The sequence below is a fragment of the Pongo pygmaeus genome, chromosome Y (assembly GCF_028885625.2).
Source record: "Pongo pygmaeus isolate AG05252 chromosome Y, NHGRI_mPonPyg2-v2.0_pri, whole genome shotgun sequence".
NCBI classification, from domain to species: Eukaryota; Metazoa; Chordata; class Mammalia; order Primates; family Hominidae; genus Pongo; species Pongo pygmaeus.
This window is the reverse complement of record NC_072397.2, coordinates 40,025,374-40,039,983: the sequence shown is the minus strand read 5'-3', so window position 1 is coordinate 40,039,983 and position 14,610 is coordinate 40,025,374.

Here is a 14,610-nt window from a genome sequence, read left to right as displayed (position 1 = left end):
CATTAGGCAAAAAAACAAAAAACAAAAAAAACAAAACAAAACACATCTTAACGAATTTGAAAAGATCAAAGTCATATCAATTATCTCTTCTGAAATCACAAATTCATAAGTACATCAAAATTAAACAACATAATCCTTAACAGCCAATGAGTCAATGAAGACATTAAAGAGAAAGCACCATATTTCTTGACACAAAAATAGAAACACAACACACCAAAACCTATGGGATACAACCAAAGCAGTTTTAAGATTGAAGTTATGGCAATAAATGCCTTCAACTAAAAGAAGATATCAAATACATAACTTGACGTTTCAATCAAGGAATTAGAACAACAAAAAGCTAAACTCAAAAGTAAAAAAAAGCAAAGTCCCTAATAAAGAAAGAGTCAAAAAAGACATATGATAACTGATACAAAGAAACAAATAAATGGTCAGAAATCAAACCAGCGATAAAAAGTCACCTGTTAAAGAAAAGCCCAGGACCTGATGTATTCACTGCCACATTCTATCTACTGTAAAAAACAAACTACTGACACTTATTTTTAACCTAGTCAAAACAAAAACAAAAAACATTAAACAAAAAAGGAAGATATGGCAACTGTTCCAACTCATTCCATTGGGACAGCGTTACGCTGATTACAAAACAAGGGTATAAGAAAAAAGAGAAAACCATGGGCCAATATATCTTATAAACATAATGTAAAAATCCTCAACAAAATAATGGGAAATGACTTAAAATGTACATTTAGAAAATCATTCACCATAATCATTCACCATAATCAAGTGAGATTACAGGGATGCAGGAATGGTTTAATACACAATCATTAAATGCCATAAATTACATAACAAAATAAAGAACAAAGTCTATGCAGTCAATAAGTGAAAAAAAATTTGACAAAGTTGAACATTTTTTCACAATAAAATCTCTTAACAAATTATGTGTAGAATAACTGTAACTCAACACAACAAATGACATAGACCCAAATAACCAGATAATGCTATAAATACAAACCCTTAGCAAATATCACACTCAATGGGAGTTAAAAGTTGAAAGCTTTTCTGTGAAGATCTGAAAGAAGACCTGGATGTTCACTTTCACTACTTCTATTAACATAATAGTAAAAGTCCTTAGCCAGAGTAATCAGACAAGAGAAAGTAAGAAAGGTATCCAAATTGGAAAGGAAAAAGTAAAATTGTCCATATATGCTGCTAATTACATAATATGGAAATCCTTAAACACACCACTAAAAAGTACTTAGAACTAATTCAGAGAAATCGGTGAAGTTTCAGTTTATAAAATAAACATACAATTCTGTAGCATTTCCATATACTAATAGCAAAGTATCAAAAAAAAAAAAAAAAACCTAAGAAAACAATCTCATTTACAATAGGTATGGGAATAAAAAGGAGTAAATTTAACCAAGGAGTTAAAAAAATCTGCATTCGGGAAACTATGAAACATCAATAAAATGTTAAAATGGCATAAATAAATGGAAAGATATCTAGTTCATTGACTAGGAAAAGTAATATGGTTAAAATGTTTATATGATCCAAAGCAGTGCACCGCTTGAATGCAATCTCCATCAAAGCACCAATGGCATTTTTCACAGAAATTGAAAAATATCCTAAATTAATATGAAACCACACAAACACACACACACAAACCCTGAATAGCCAAAGCAATCATGAAGATGGCAGTGGGGTTGGGGAGTGAATTCACAGACCTGGAGATGTCACAATGCTACAAACCAATACAATAGAATACAGTGAGCAAAAATAAATTTATACCTGTATAGCCAACTGATATTCTGCAGAGGTGCCAAGAACACAAAATGAAGAAGTGTCAGTCTCTTCAATATGTAGTGCTGGGACAACAAGAGAGCTATATGCAGAAGAATGTAACTAGAACATTATCTATCACCAAATACAAAAACGAACTCAAATGGATTAAAAAGCCTAGTGGAGTGGTGTTGCACCTATAGTTTCAGCTACTTTGGGCTCAGATGGGAGGATCACCTGAGCCTAGGTGTTCGAAGCTGTAGCATGAAACACTTATGCCACTGCCCTCCACACTAGATAATATAGTGAGACCTCACCTATAAGAATATATTTTTAAAAACATTTAAAAATAAAGATGTAATGACACCACCAAACTGTCAAACTAGTAGAATAAATCACAAAACATATTTAACGACCGTGGCCTGGGCAAGAATATTTATTGGATAAGACTTCAAAAACACAAGCAAAAAACACATAAACAGAAAAATGAGGTACAGCATACTAGAAAACTTGCATAAAACAAAAAATAAAAATAAAATAAAATAAATCATCAGAGTAATAGAATGAGAGCAAATATTTGCAAACTGTACATCAGACAAGGGGTCAATCAAAATATACAAGGAACTAAAAACAGATTCAAAAGAACATGAAAATAATAACCCAATTAAAAATAAGTATCTTCTGTTTTCAAAAGAATATATATACACAGCTACCGGTGTGTGCATGTGTGTGTGTGTGCGTGTGTGACTGTGGCTGTGCATATGTGTGTGTGTGTGTGTGTGTGTGTATATATATATAAATCTCAACATTTCTCATCATCACAGAATTATAACCTCTACCTCAAGGGATTCTCTGCCGCAACCCCCTAAGCCCCTAAGTAGCTGGGATTAGAGATGCGTGCCACCAGAGATGCATGCCCAGCTAGAGATGCATTAGAGATGCCCGGCATGCATTAGAGATGCGTGCCCAGCTAGTTTTGTATTTTTAGTAGAGATAGGGTTTCACCATGTTAGCTAAGCTGGCCTCTAACTGCCGACCTCAGGTGATCTGCCGGCCTCAGCCCTTCAAAGTGCTGAAATTAGAGGTGTGAGCCACCATGCTCGGCCTATTGCCAAGAAATTTAAGAAATTTTATAAATTTCTTAAATTAAGAAATTAAGAATTTCTTAAATTAAGACATTTTATAAATTTCTTAAATTAACCTTGTAAAAAAGAAAAAGTTGGCCAGGCACAATGGCACACACCTGTAATCCCAACACTTTGGGAGGCCAAGCTGGGTTGATCATGAGGTCAGAAGCTTGAGACCAGCTGGGCCAATATAGTGAAACCCCATCTCTACTAAAAACGCAAAAATTAGCTGGGTGTGGTTGTGTGCACCTGTAGTCCCAGCTACTCAGGAGGCTAAGGCAGGAGAATCCCTTGAATGTGGGAGTTGGAGGTTGCAGGGAGCTGAGATCATGCCACTGCACTCCAGCCTGGGTGACAGAGTGAGATACTCTCTCCAAACAACAGCAACAAAATTAGGTATGTTTTTACTGCACAGAGATTTATTGGCTCTAATGTTATCAGGAGTTTTATTTATTTGTTGAGTTTTCTGGCTAATGTGTTGTTCATTTTTTGTTGTTTCTGCCTACTTCATTTTCTTTCAGGAGATTCAGTCAATTAAACTTAAATTAGCTCAAGAGTATGGCCCAAAATCACTTCATGCATTGTCACTGGGATTAACTCTGGCTTTGCAGGAGTGTTTATTGCCCTGTTAGTGTTACTAATTGCCCTTGCTATTACTCATTTTTATTTGCATAGAAGGTTAAATCATGAGGTTGCACACTTTTGCATGTGTTTATAAAATTCTGCACTTACTGTTTTAATGAAAGGTAACAGTTTTCCCCAGTGACTCTTAATTCTATAAAATGTATGTAATTTTTTATACATTTTGCTATCTTGGAATTCTAAATGCAGATCTGAATGAAATTAGTTCTTACAAAATTCATAGTACTCATGCAAATCAGCATAGTAACAGACAGGAGTCATATGGAAATGAATTTCTTAGCTATGTTTTGATATTCCAAGTCACAGCTACAAATTTAAAGATGTCTAGAAAATCTACCACTGAGATGTTAAATCACGTCAATTGACAAATAAAATTTATGAGATTATTTTTGAGCCACACTCTCTTTGCCCTCACTCTATGCTCAGTCCTTAATTTAAGGTTATATTTCTATCCCTCATAACTATTTAGAATGTCCATAGACTGAATGAGAATAATATTAAAAGAACAGAAAAAACGACTGACTTAATCCCATTTGCACTTTTTAAAAACTATCATTACCTATGACTGATAAAAATTGCACAGGAAAATTTTCAAAATTGTGAAAACTAAATAAAACTAAACCAGGATGCATTTCAGTCAGAGGAATGATGATTATCACATCTTTAATCTTGATAGAGAACTACTTATTTTCTATTTACTTCTTGGAAGCAGAGAATCAGATATTTGTGTCACTTACCTCATTATAGGTCCTAAAGGAAAAATGAGCCAATAAAAGTAATGTAGCTTTATTTCTCCTCAAGTCTTTGTTGAAAAACATTAGAGTAATTTGATCCAAAATTACCTCCATGATAATAAAGTTCATGGCAAATGTCATCAGAATCCATCACTAACTTTTCAGTTAATTTCAAACATATACAAATCATAGATGGCCTCACCACAGCAGAGAACAGTTGAGCAGAGAATGCTGAAAGGAAAGCTCATATGGGGTTTGTGCCCAAGGGCCATTTCTTCTTCCAAATATAAAAGTCCTCCTGTACTTTCTTTATCAGTCTTTTCAAACACTGTGCCATTAGCATGCTGCTAATTCAAACTCTTCTTGGCAGAGAATCCAGTATAGTTTGGCACCAAATCCAAACAGAAGAAAACAAGATTCTGTATAATTCACTATTCATGGAAAATGTAGAAAGGTAAATATGGATCACTAATCACAATAAAAAAATCTATGTCTGGTTTAGGAAATATTGAACCACCATCTGACATAATTGAGTCAATTAAAGCAATTAAACTATTTGACATAATTTAGTCAATATGTCAAATAACGACATATTATTTATTCAGCAAACATTGTTTTAAGAAAATAGACAATAAAACTTCTATGAGGCACTAACTACCCCTTAACACCCAGATGATAGTCCTGTCTTCAAGTAGTATGAAACAAGGTGTATATTTCTCATAAGTTTTCTTTCTGTGTTAGTCAGCCAATGTCTGTGGCTAACGTCAACTAAAACAAAACAGCACATGGTCTAAGCCAAGTCTAACCATGATGACGCTAAGAAAACAATCTAGCAGATATTTCTGATTTGGAAAGGAATACAAAATATTATCTTCTTCACTGCTCTGATTTCCTTATTACACATGTATAAAAAACTCCAAATTTTATAATCCACAACAAAAACTGTCTCTTTTGGCACTACCCTTTTTCTCTGCTTTTAATTTCCACAGAGAATTTCTATTATCTATTTTCTTTCAATCAGTTATTGTCTCAGGTTTTGTCCCACAACAGTGAAGTCACCATCCTTTCTCAAAGGTAATCAGTGACATCCTAATTGCTAAATTTAAAATGTTACCTTGAATTTCAGGTGAATATTTTTATCATTGATAATATGCTCTCATTTGAAAATTCTACTTACCTTTATCAGTGAGGCTTTCATCCCCAACAGTCTACAAATGTGTACTATACTTAAAATTATAAACTTATTTGACAAATATAATAATAGTTTTTTTAAATTTCTTGTCTTTGCTGTCTGTTTATTGAGACAGGGTCTGTTTCTGTTGTCCATGCTGGAGTGCAGTGGTGCAATCAATAACTCACTGCAGCCTCAAACTCCAGTGCTAAAGCAATCTGTCAATGTCAGTCTCCCAGGTGACTGTGACTACAGGCCACCCAGACTAGCTAATTTTGGTAGAAACAGGGCCTCTCCATGTATCCCAGGCTGATCTTGAGTTCCTGGGATCAAGCCATCTACCTGCTTCAGGCTCCCAAAGTGCTGCCATTGGAGGTGTGAGCCACCAGGCCTGGCCAAATATAACAGTTACTTCTTAGTCACTCTCTTAATTGAATTATTCCTGATGAATTTAATCTCAATCTCCCAGTTATCTCTTCCTGTATGATGGATTTCTGAATGGTACCATGAGTCCCAAATTGTTATCTCCAGCCAGTCTCTTACCAAAGCCCAAATCATATATGACTATATTGCACATACTCATGTTTAACAGGCAATCTGATCTCAAGGCTACACACTGAATTCTGATGCTCCTTCCAAACTACATTCCCCAAGTGTTTCCCATTTCACCTGATAGTAATCAGATCCTGGTGTAAAGGCCTGAAACTGGAAGGTCATCCTCCATGCTTTTCTTTTCATCTAATCATTTATATTAATCCTCAAATTCTGCATGTTTTCATTTTAAAACAGGTCCAGAATCTAAACACTTTTCCGTATTTCTCCTGCTGTCACCCAGATGCAAGTTATCTACATTTCTCATCTGATTAACTCAGCCACTTTAGTGATCTCCTACCTTCTATTTGTATTCTGCTATTATAACTATTACACTATTACCACTATTACAGCTATATGAGTTATATCTCAGATACTATAAAATTAACCATTTTAAAGTACACATTCAGTGATTTTCAGGATATGCCCAACGTTATGCAACCATCACTATTATTTAAATATAGAATGTTGTCCTTACCTTAAGAAGTAACTCTACCTATTAGCATTCAATCCCACCTTTGCTTTTTCCTAAGCTTAAACCATAGTCTTTATAATATAACAAACAACTGCATATTATTTTCTTCTTATTATGTTTTGCATATCTTCTTCTACCATCCTCTTTCTTGTTCTGAGCCTCAGTATACACTATGTCTTCAGAGGTTCTGCTCTCCTTGTTGTTTCAAGAAGTTTGCTCAAATTTCCTTTGGGCTTATACTATTCGCCTGCTTATAAATGAACCCACCATCCTTCTCCTTCTTAGTTAAAAATAAAATCAGTAGATGTTGTCACTACTTTCCACTAAAGCCAAAATGTAAGTTCCACCAGTACATGGATTTTTGTCTTTTGTCAGGTGAACTGGCGTAAACAATACCTGATATATTTGCGGTTAATTTGACCGTTTTTCTTATTTATTTATTTTTTGGTTTTGGCATGCAGGTGGGGTGTGATTAAATCTTGTTCTGTTACTCAACCTGGAGTGGCAGGATCTCAGTTCACTGCAACCTCTGCCTCTCAGGTTCAGGCAATTCTCCTGTGTCAGCCTCCTGAGTAGCCTGGACAACAGGTGCCCACCAGACCAACTGGCAGTTTTTTTTTGTTTTGTTTTGTTTTTACATTTTTAGTACACATGGGTTTTACCATGTTGGCTAGGCCGGTCTCAAACTCCTGACTTTGAATACAATATATTACATAGACAAAGCAATACCTAGTGAGTTTTTAAATTATAAAGCTGTTTTTGTTCATTAATAATACTTTACTTTGAAAGTCTATTTTCATTTGGAAAAAAATTAACTCATGATTTTTTTGTTTGTTTTTGATCAACTAGTTTAACATTTTGTAGCCATCACATATATATTTAAAACCATTTACATCAGACAATATTAAATTTAAAAAAATATGTTTTTCTTAAGTGCTCCTCTATACTTGACGTTGGTAACCAAAGTGGGTTTTATTGAATCATGTTAAAAAATACTGAAACCTTAGAGTAACGAGAAGCCAAAGTAAATGGTACAAAATGTTTATATTTGAAATGTACGCATGAAAAAGATTTTCATAACCCAAGTCTTGAATTTGCTTAATGTTATTTTAGTTAAATTCTAAGAGAGGTATGGCTTTAAATATCATAATGTGAGAAGAGAACTTTTGAGTGCATTTTATTACTTCTAAATGTCTACGTCAGGCTAAAAATTAAGTAGCAATGTTCAAATCTTACACAGAACTGAAACTCAGGGTGGGAGGTAATATAGGTAAATCAAAAAATGATAACAAAATTTAGTTTATTTGAAGAGAAAACTGAGGGTTAAGAATACAATTAACAATAGTATTCTGTACAGATCTTTAACTGGAAAATGTGAAATTATATTTGTTTATGTTTTACTCTGGGTGAGTATATTTTCTACCACATTGTAGGATTCTCTGGATAAACTCACTCTTTAAAAGGTCAGATCTTTGTTTGTCTTCTGAGATCTATGAAGAGAGAAGTGTTTCCTTTTTAAAAACACCTTTTTTGTTAATTTATTTAACAACTGAATTGACATAGTTTATATATATTCAAAAGAGATTTTTTTAAACAAACACTTTTTTAACAAACAGATGTAATGTCATTAAAATATGGACCTAAGGGGTATGTAGTTAAAAATCTGTATGGTCACTCTATTTGTTGTTAATATGAAAATTTAAAGTAATCTTTCAAAATGGCTGTGTTGATAAATGAGTTGTTGTTAATATTAATTTGTCAGTTTATGGAAAGAAGAGTGGGAAGAATTATTATTTTCATAGTACAAGCATTATTTTTCTTCTTATCTCAGGTTGTGAAGCACTTTTTGAATGGGAAGGAATATCTGCTCCCTGTTAGATCTCACCCACCAGAAAAACTTGTGGGACTCAAAAATCCTGGTACTACTTATCACATGATTTCTGTGATCCAGCAGCCAGATACACACACACACACACACACACACACACACACACACACACACACACACACATTCCACCAGAAACAGTATTCTTGCAATTGAATGCATAGGTAAAAATATAGAAAATGATTTTTTGAAGACGAGAAGCAGAACAGTGAGGTAAATTCTAATTATTAATTACTATTACTTTGAAGATTCTGATAGCAGCTGCTGTTTTATCTCTGAAATTATTTTACATTAAGAGAATTATGCAGGAAGTGCCTTTTCACAATATGGCTAAAATCTCTGAGATACTATGACTGACATATTTATATTATCTGTGTATCATAAGCTGTGCTTATTTTTAAAATTATATATTTTTCTCAAATGAGAGCTTTTGTTGTTAAAGAAACAAATTTGTTCTTCAAATTATTCTATGTAAACTTGTAAAAAAAATTTGTTAAGAATTATCATCAAACTGCCTGTGAAAAGTATTCATTTGAAAAGAAAGCAGTAAAACAGTTAGGTTATAGTGTTAGATCACCTGTTTAGGATATACCTCCAAATAAGTGAATATGGAATACCTATATTTTGCTAATGTTTATACTCAATCACTTTATTATTGTTATTATATTTTTACTTTTCTATAGAGATGCTGATAGAAACTAAATTTAAAAATTAGAATATTTTAACTGTAGTAAATGGTTTTCCTACACCTTTTTCATCTTTTTCCTTTCAGTGGGCATAAATAGTTTTGTCTTTCAGCTGCTGGTGCCTCAACACTTATCATTTATAGAGATTACAAAACACACACTTTCTTTCACTTTTAGTAGAATCTTCATATGGGATGTTCACCAATACTTGGTTAACAGCCACTATTGGAAGAAAAATTGGAATGTAAGTTCTGGTAATATAGCCCTTATGACCCCTAGGGTGTTGAGTTTAACACATATAGAGATGGTTAACCATACCAGAAGGAAACAAATGAAACAGACAGAATATAAAATTTCAAATTAGGTATCTTATTTTCGTACTTGGTTGCTTGTGCTTTATTTTGTCTCATCACTCTACTGTGGCACGTATAGCTGCCTTGCTCCTTTTTCTATGCAATCAGCTTCTCCAAGGCAGGAACTGGGTATGGTTTATTTCTTCATTGCAAATCTAAGACACAAGGAAAACCATGCAGAAACGTCTAGATACTTGTAAAACAACTGCATTTTGCTCTATGGCTACAATCATGTTTTGACTATTGTAGCTTCTGTCTATGCTCCCCTTCCTTCCACAACTACGGTTAATAGGTATACTTACTGAGTGTTAATAATTCTGATTTCATCATGTAAATATTCTTATTTAATTTGGAAAATGCATTATTCTCAAAAGAAGATACTAAATCCTAGAAAGACTAAGGAACTTATCTATAATAACTTTTCTGTGAACTGTTATACTAGCCCATGTTTGAAATAAGCAATAATACTAAAAATTAAAAAATAAATTAAGTGCTTTGAAAATCTGGAGTATAAAAAAATATGTCATTTTACTCAGTAACTTTTGGCATTTCTTGCAACTTCTTTACTTATATTTATAAAGCTAAATTAGTGCATTACTGATTTCCTTTGGTATTTAATGTTAATCCCCAAGAAAATTTACCAGAATATTTTCATTAATTTGAAGACAAACCACACTTAAGTAAGACAGGAGATAGAAAAGAGTACAACATTAGTGTCCTAAGACACCTTCAAGACATCTTTATTCATTTAGCTATTTTCAAACTACACTCCTATGTACCTAAAGAATTTTGGTTAACAGTTAAGGTAAATTTTAAGTGAGTGATTATTTAAGTTTTATAAAAACCTCAACACATTAACTAAACATTGCTCAGAAAAAGGCTTCTATAAGGGACATTATATTAAGTGAAATTAGCCAGGAAATATAAAGGACAAGGATTGTATGTTTTTATTCACATGTGAGAAATAACAAAGTTGATCTCATAGAGGTAGAGAATAGAATGACAGATTATTATAGGCTGTGAAAGACATTGAGCAAACAAATAAGTGAATTAGTTAATGGGTAAAAAATACAGTTAGAAGGAAAAGATTCTAAAGTTTGATTGTATAGAAGGGATATTATAGGTATGAATAATTTATTATAGATTTCAAAATAACTAGAAATTTAGATTTGGAAAGTTCTTTAAACAAATATGTCATATATGTCTGAAATGACCAATATCCCAATTACCAATATGCCATTTAAAAATCTGGTCATTGCTCATTGCATACATGTATCAAAATAATATTTCTACTTTGTAAATATGTAAAATTATAATGCACCAATTTAAAAAACAATAAATGGTGGTCTATTTAAATGAGAAATTTCACTAAAGCTGGTCATTTCTGAATGGTAAAATGCTCTTTCTCTCTATACATTAGGACTTTGTGTTCCAAACTCTGATTTTAGAAGTACTTTCAACATGTTCTTGGGCAGACTGAGGCCATCACAGAAACCCACACATGCCCCTCTTCAGCATAAGCTGGAAATTGTGGTCCAGGGCACTCCTGGATGCCATGAAACAATATGTGCCATTGGAAAGATAATTACTAGCTCATCTGGTCTTGGTGTTGAGAGTGCTTCTTTGACTAAAGACCATAATAATTATAAAACTTGCAACACTTATAATCTGTTGGGCAAATTACAGAAACGGCCTAACGAGGGAGTGCTCAGAAGACTTCCAAAATAACATAAACATGGCTTTATAGAGTAAAATATTACCAGGGAAGTGCAAGGAGGTGCTCATCCTGTTCAAGGCAAGTAGTCTAGTATTTTCTGCATCAAGTTTGGAAACAGCTCAGGAATGACTGGATCCAACTCTCACATGGGCAATGCCCTTTGAAGAACTCCTTATTGACAAGAACAACCTGCTTAGTTGACGAATGGCAGTTTCAAGGTGGATGACAAATGTCCTGTTGTCAGGCTTTCATAGAAACCAGAAATAAAAAGACCAAGTGAAGATGGAATGAGAAAATTAGCTCAATGATTGAACTGCATGCTGTTTTTTTTTTAAAAGAAGGATTAAAAACATTAAACCATTATTTTATTTGAATGCATGAGTAGTAAATAGTAATCAATGTACTGGCCACATGAACAATAGAAAACTGGAGTTTCAAGTAGATGCCAGTATGTGACACATGTACTTTCAGTGGGCTGAGTCACATCCTGGCATTTGCTTAATAGTAAAAATTTAAGGGGTACATTAAAGAAGGAAATGCTGATTTCCATTTGAAGAATCCTCTCCAGCATGATTGGGAGGTGACTAGAAACAGGACAACATGATAAATTGACTTGAGGTGGCAGACTTATAGAGGTGCAGCAGTAATGCAGAGATAGGATTAATCTACACATATTTCACTTGTACTCTCTAAGGAACAGAAATTCCAAAATCTAAGTCTAGGCTAGAACAGAAACTTAGATGGCAAATAACAATAGGCCAAATAGGAAGGCCCATAACATAGTTGTATTACAATGTACCAGTACCTGATAGTGTATTTATAGGTCTTGACTAATGTAGACAGCATTTTGCATTCACAGTGGTTGATGCTAATGCTTATATACTATAAAAATATAAAAAACATAGTATATTGTTGTGAGAAGTCAGGGACCCTGAATGGAGGGACCAGCTGAAGCCATGGCAGAAGAATATAAATTGTGAAGATTTCATGGATGTTTATTAGTTCCCCAAATTAATACTTTTATAATTTCTTATGCCTGTCTTTACTGCAATCTCTGAACATAAATTGTGAAGATTTCATGGACATCTATAACTTCCCCAGTCAATATTCTTGTGATTTTGTATGCCTGTCTTTACTTTAATCTCTTAATCTTGTCACCTTTGTAAGCTGGGGATGTATGTTGCCTCAGGATCCAGTGATGATTGCATTAAATGCACAAATTGTTTAAACAATATGAAATCTGGGCACCCTGAAAAAAGAACAGGATAATAGTGACATTCAGAGAACAAGGGAGATAACCATTAGGTCTGGCTGCCAGAGAGCCAGGTGGAACAGAACCATATTTCTCTTCTTTCAAAAGCAAATAGGAAAAATATTGCTGAATTATTTTTCCCAGCAAGGAATAGCCCTGAGAAAGAGAATGTGTTCCTAGGGGGAAGTCTCCGAAATGACTGCTCTGGGAATGTGTCTTTTACAGTTGCAGATAAGGGATGAAATAAGCCCTGGTCTCCTGTAGCACTCCCAGGCTTATTAGTTTGAGGAAACTCCCAACTAATAAATTTTGGTCAGACCTGTTGTCTGCTCTCAAACCCTGTCTCCTGATAAGATGTTATCAATGACTATGCATGCCTGAAACTTCATTAGCAATTTTAATTTCATCCTGGTCCTGTGATTCACCTTGTCTCCCTTTGCCTTGTAATATTTTATTACCTTGTGAAGCATGTGATCTCTGTGACACACATCCTATTCATACACTCCCTACCCTTTGAAAATCACTAATAAAAATGTGCTGGTTTTGTGGCTTGGGGAGCATCATGGAACCTGCCGACGTGATGTCTCCCTCGGACACCCAGCTTTAATATTTCTCTCTTTTGTACTCTTTCTGTTTATTTCTCAGAGTGACTGACACTTAAGTAATATAGAAAAGGACCCATGTTGAATTATCAGGGGCAGGTTCCCCCAATATCTGGTGCCAACATGGTTTTTCTTTTTCCCAAGTGCATGTGGGAACCCTTTGGTAAGTGTGGAGAAACGTCATCGCTTTGGTCCACAGAGGTGCATGTTCAACTCCCTGATGACTGGTGCATAGTCTGTGTATGATCTGGGTAAACTATGGGTCACACAAAGTATAAAAATTACACTTATCTCTTCTATATTAAACTCTGGTTAAAACATAAAAGAGATTGAGTGCCTATGGAAAATATGGCCACTGTATTCAGGGCAGTGGTAAAATTCTGTCCTTGTTTTCCTGAAAAAGAAACTTTAGATGTAGACATGTGAAAACAGGGAAGAGTCCGAGTAACCATGGAAAATACAGTCACTCTATTCAGGGCAGTAGAAAAATACTGTCCTTGGTTTCCTAAAAAGGGAACCATATATGTAAAAGTATGGGATCATGTTGGTACAACATTCTGGGAACTGGTCTCAACAGGTAATTATGTTCCTATCAGTGTTTGGGGTGATTCTAATACCTCCTCAACCATCCTCTCCTACAAAGTCTTCATTATCTGATCAGCCTCTCCCTTCAGCTACTCCTCCCCCACCAGCTGATGCTGATAATTCAATGTCTAACTCTGGTGACTTTGGCTTAACATTACTCCCTGAAGACCTTATTTCTTTTCACGAAGAGCCAGTACTTGAAGCTCCTGTGGCTGGACTCACACAGCCCAGGACCATAGATAGGCTAATTCTTTCATCTTCAAACCTTTGCAGCATTTGCCTCTGGGTGTCACCTAATGGATCCAGGGCCAAACTATAATTTACCTGTAATTCTTCAGGTAAACCCCTCACCCTCCTGTCATTTTGGTTCCTCGACTGTCACTTTGCCATCCACCCAGCCTGCTTCTCTGTACCCTTCTTCACACATGGACGCCAGTAATCACCAGTATACCTATGCCTCTTCTACTCCTCCAGTGTGCCTTTCTCACACTCTCATACCAGTCTGCATCAATATGTGCCACTCAATCTTACTTTTTAAAAAGAATTTAAGGATGCTTGTACTCACTATCGTCCTACTTTTCCTTATTTTAAAATGATATTGCAAATTTTTTGTATGGAGGTTACTGTGCTTCCTTTAGACTGGGACCTTTTGGCAAAAAGCTATTCTAACCCATCTCAGCCTGGAGGGCACAGGAGGACCATTTGCAGGCTCAGCTAAACCAGACTAATGACATTCTAATTACTCAGGCTCAGCTCACAGGCTCTGATAGTTTCTCTGATACTTATACTCAATTAAATTTTGATGCTCTTACCACAGAACAAGTAACAAAGATGTGTATGAGAACTTGAGATAAATTACATTCCCCAGGCTAAGCTCCTGTTTATTTTACTACTGTTAAACAAGCTCAATTTTTTTTACTACCTAATATCATTTTAAACAAAGGAGATAAGACATGTGGCCCTGGGATGGACTCTGGCAGTGAAAAGGCCACTTATTGAATTAATGTAATT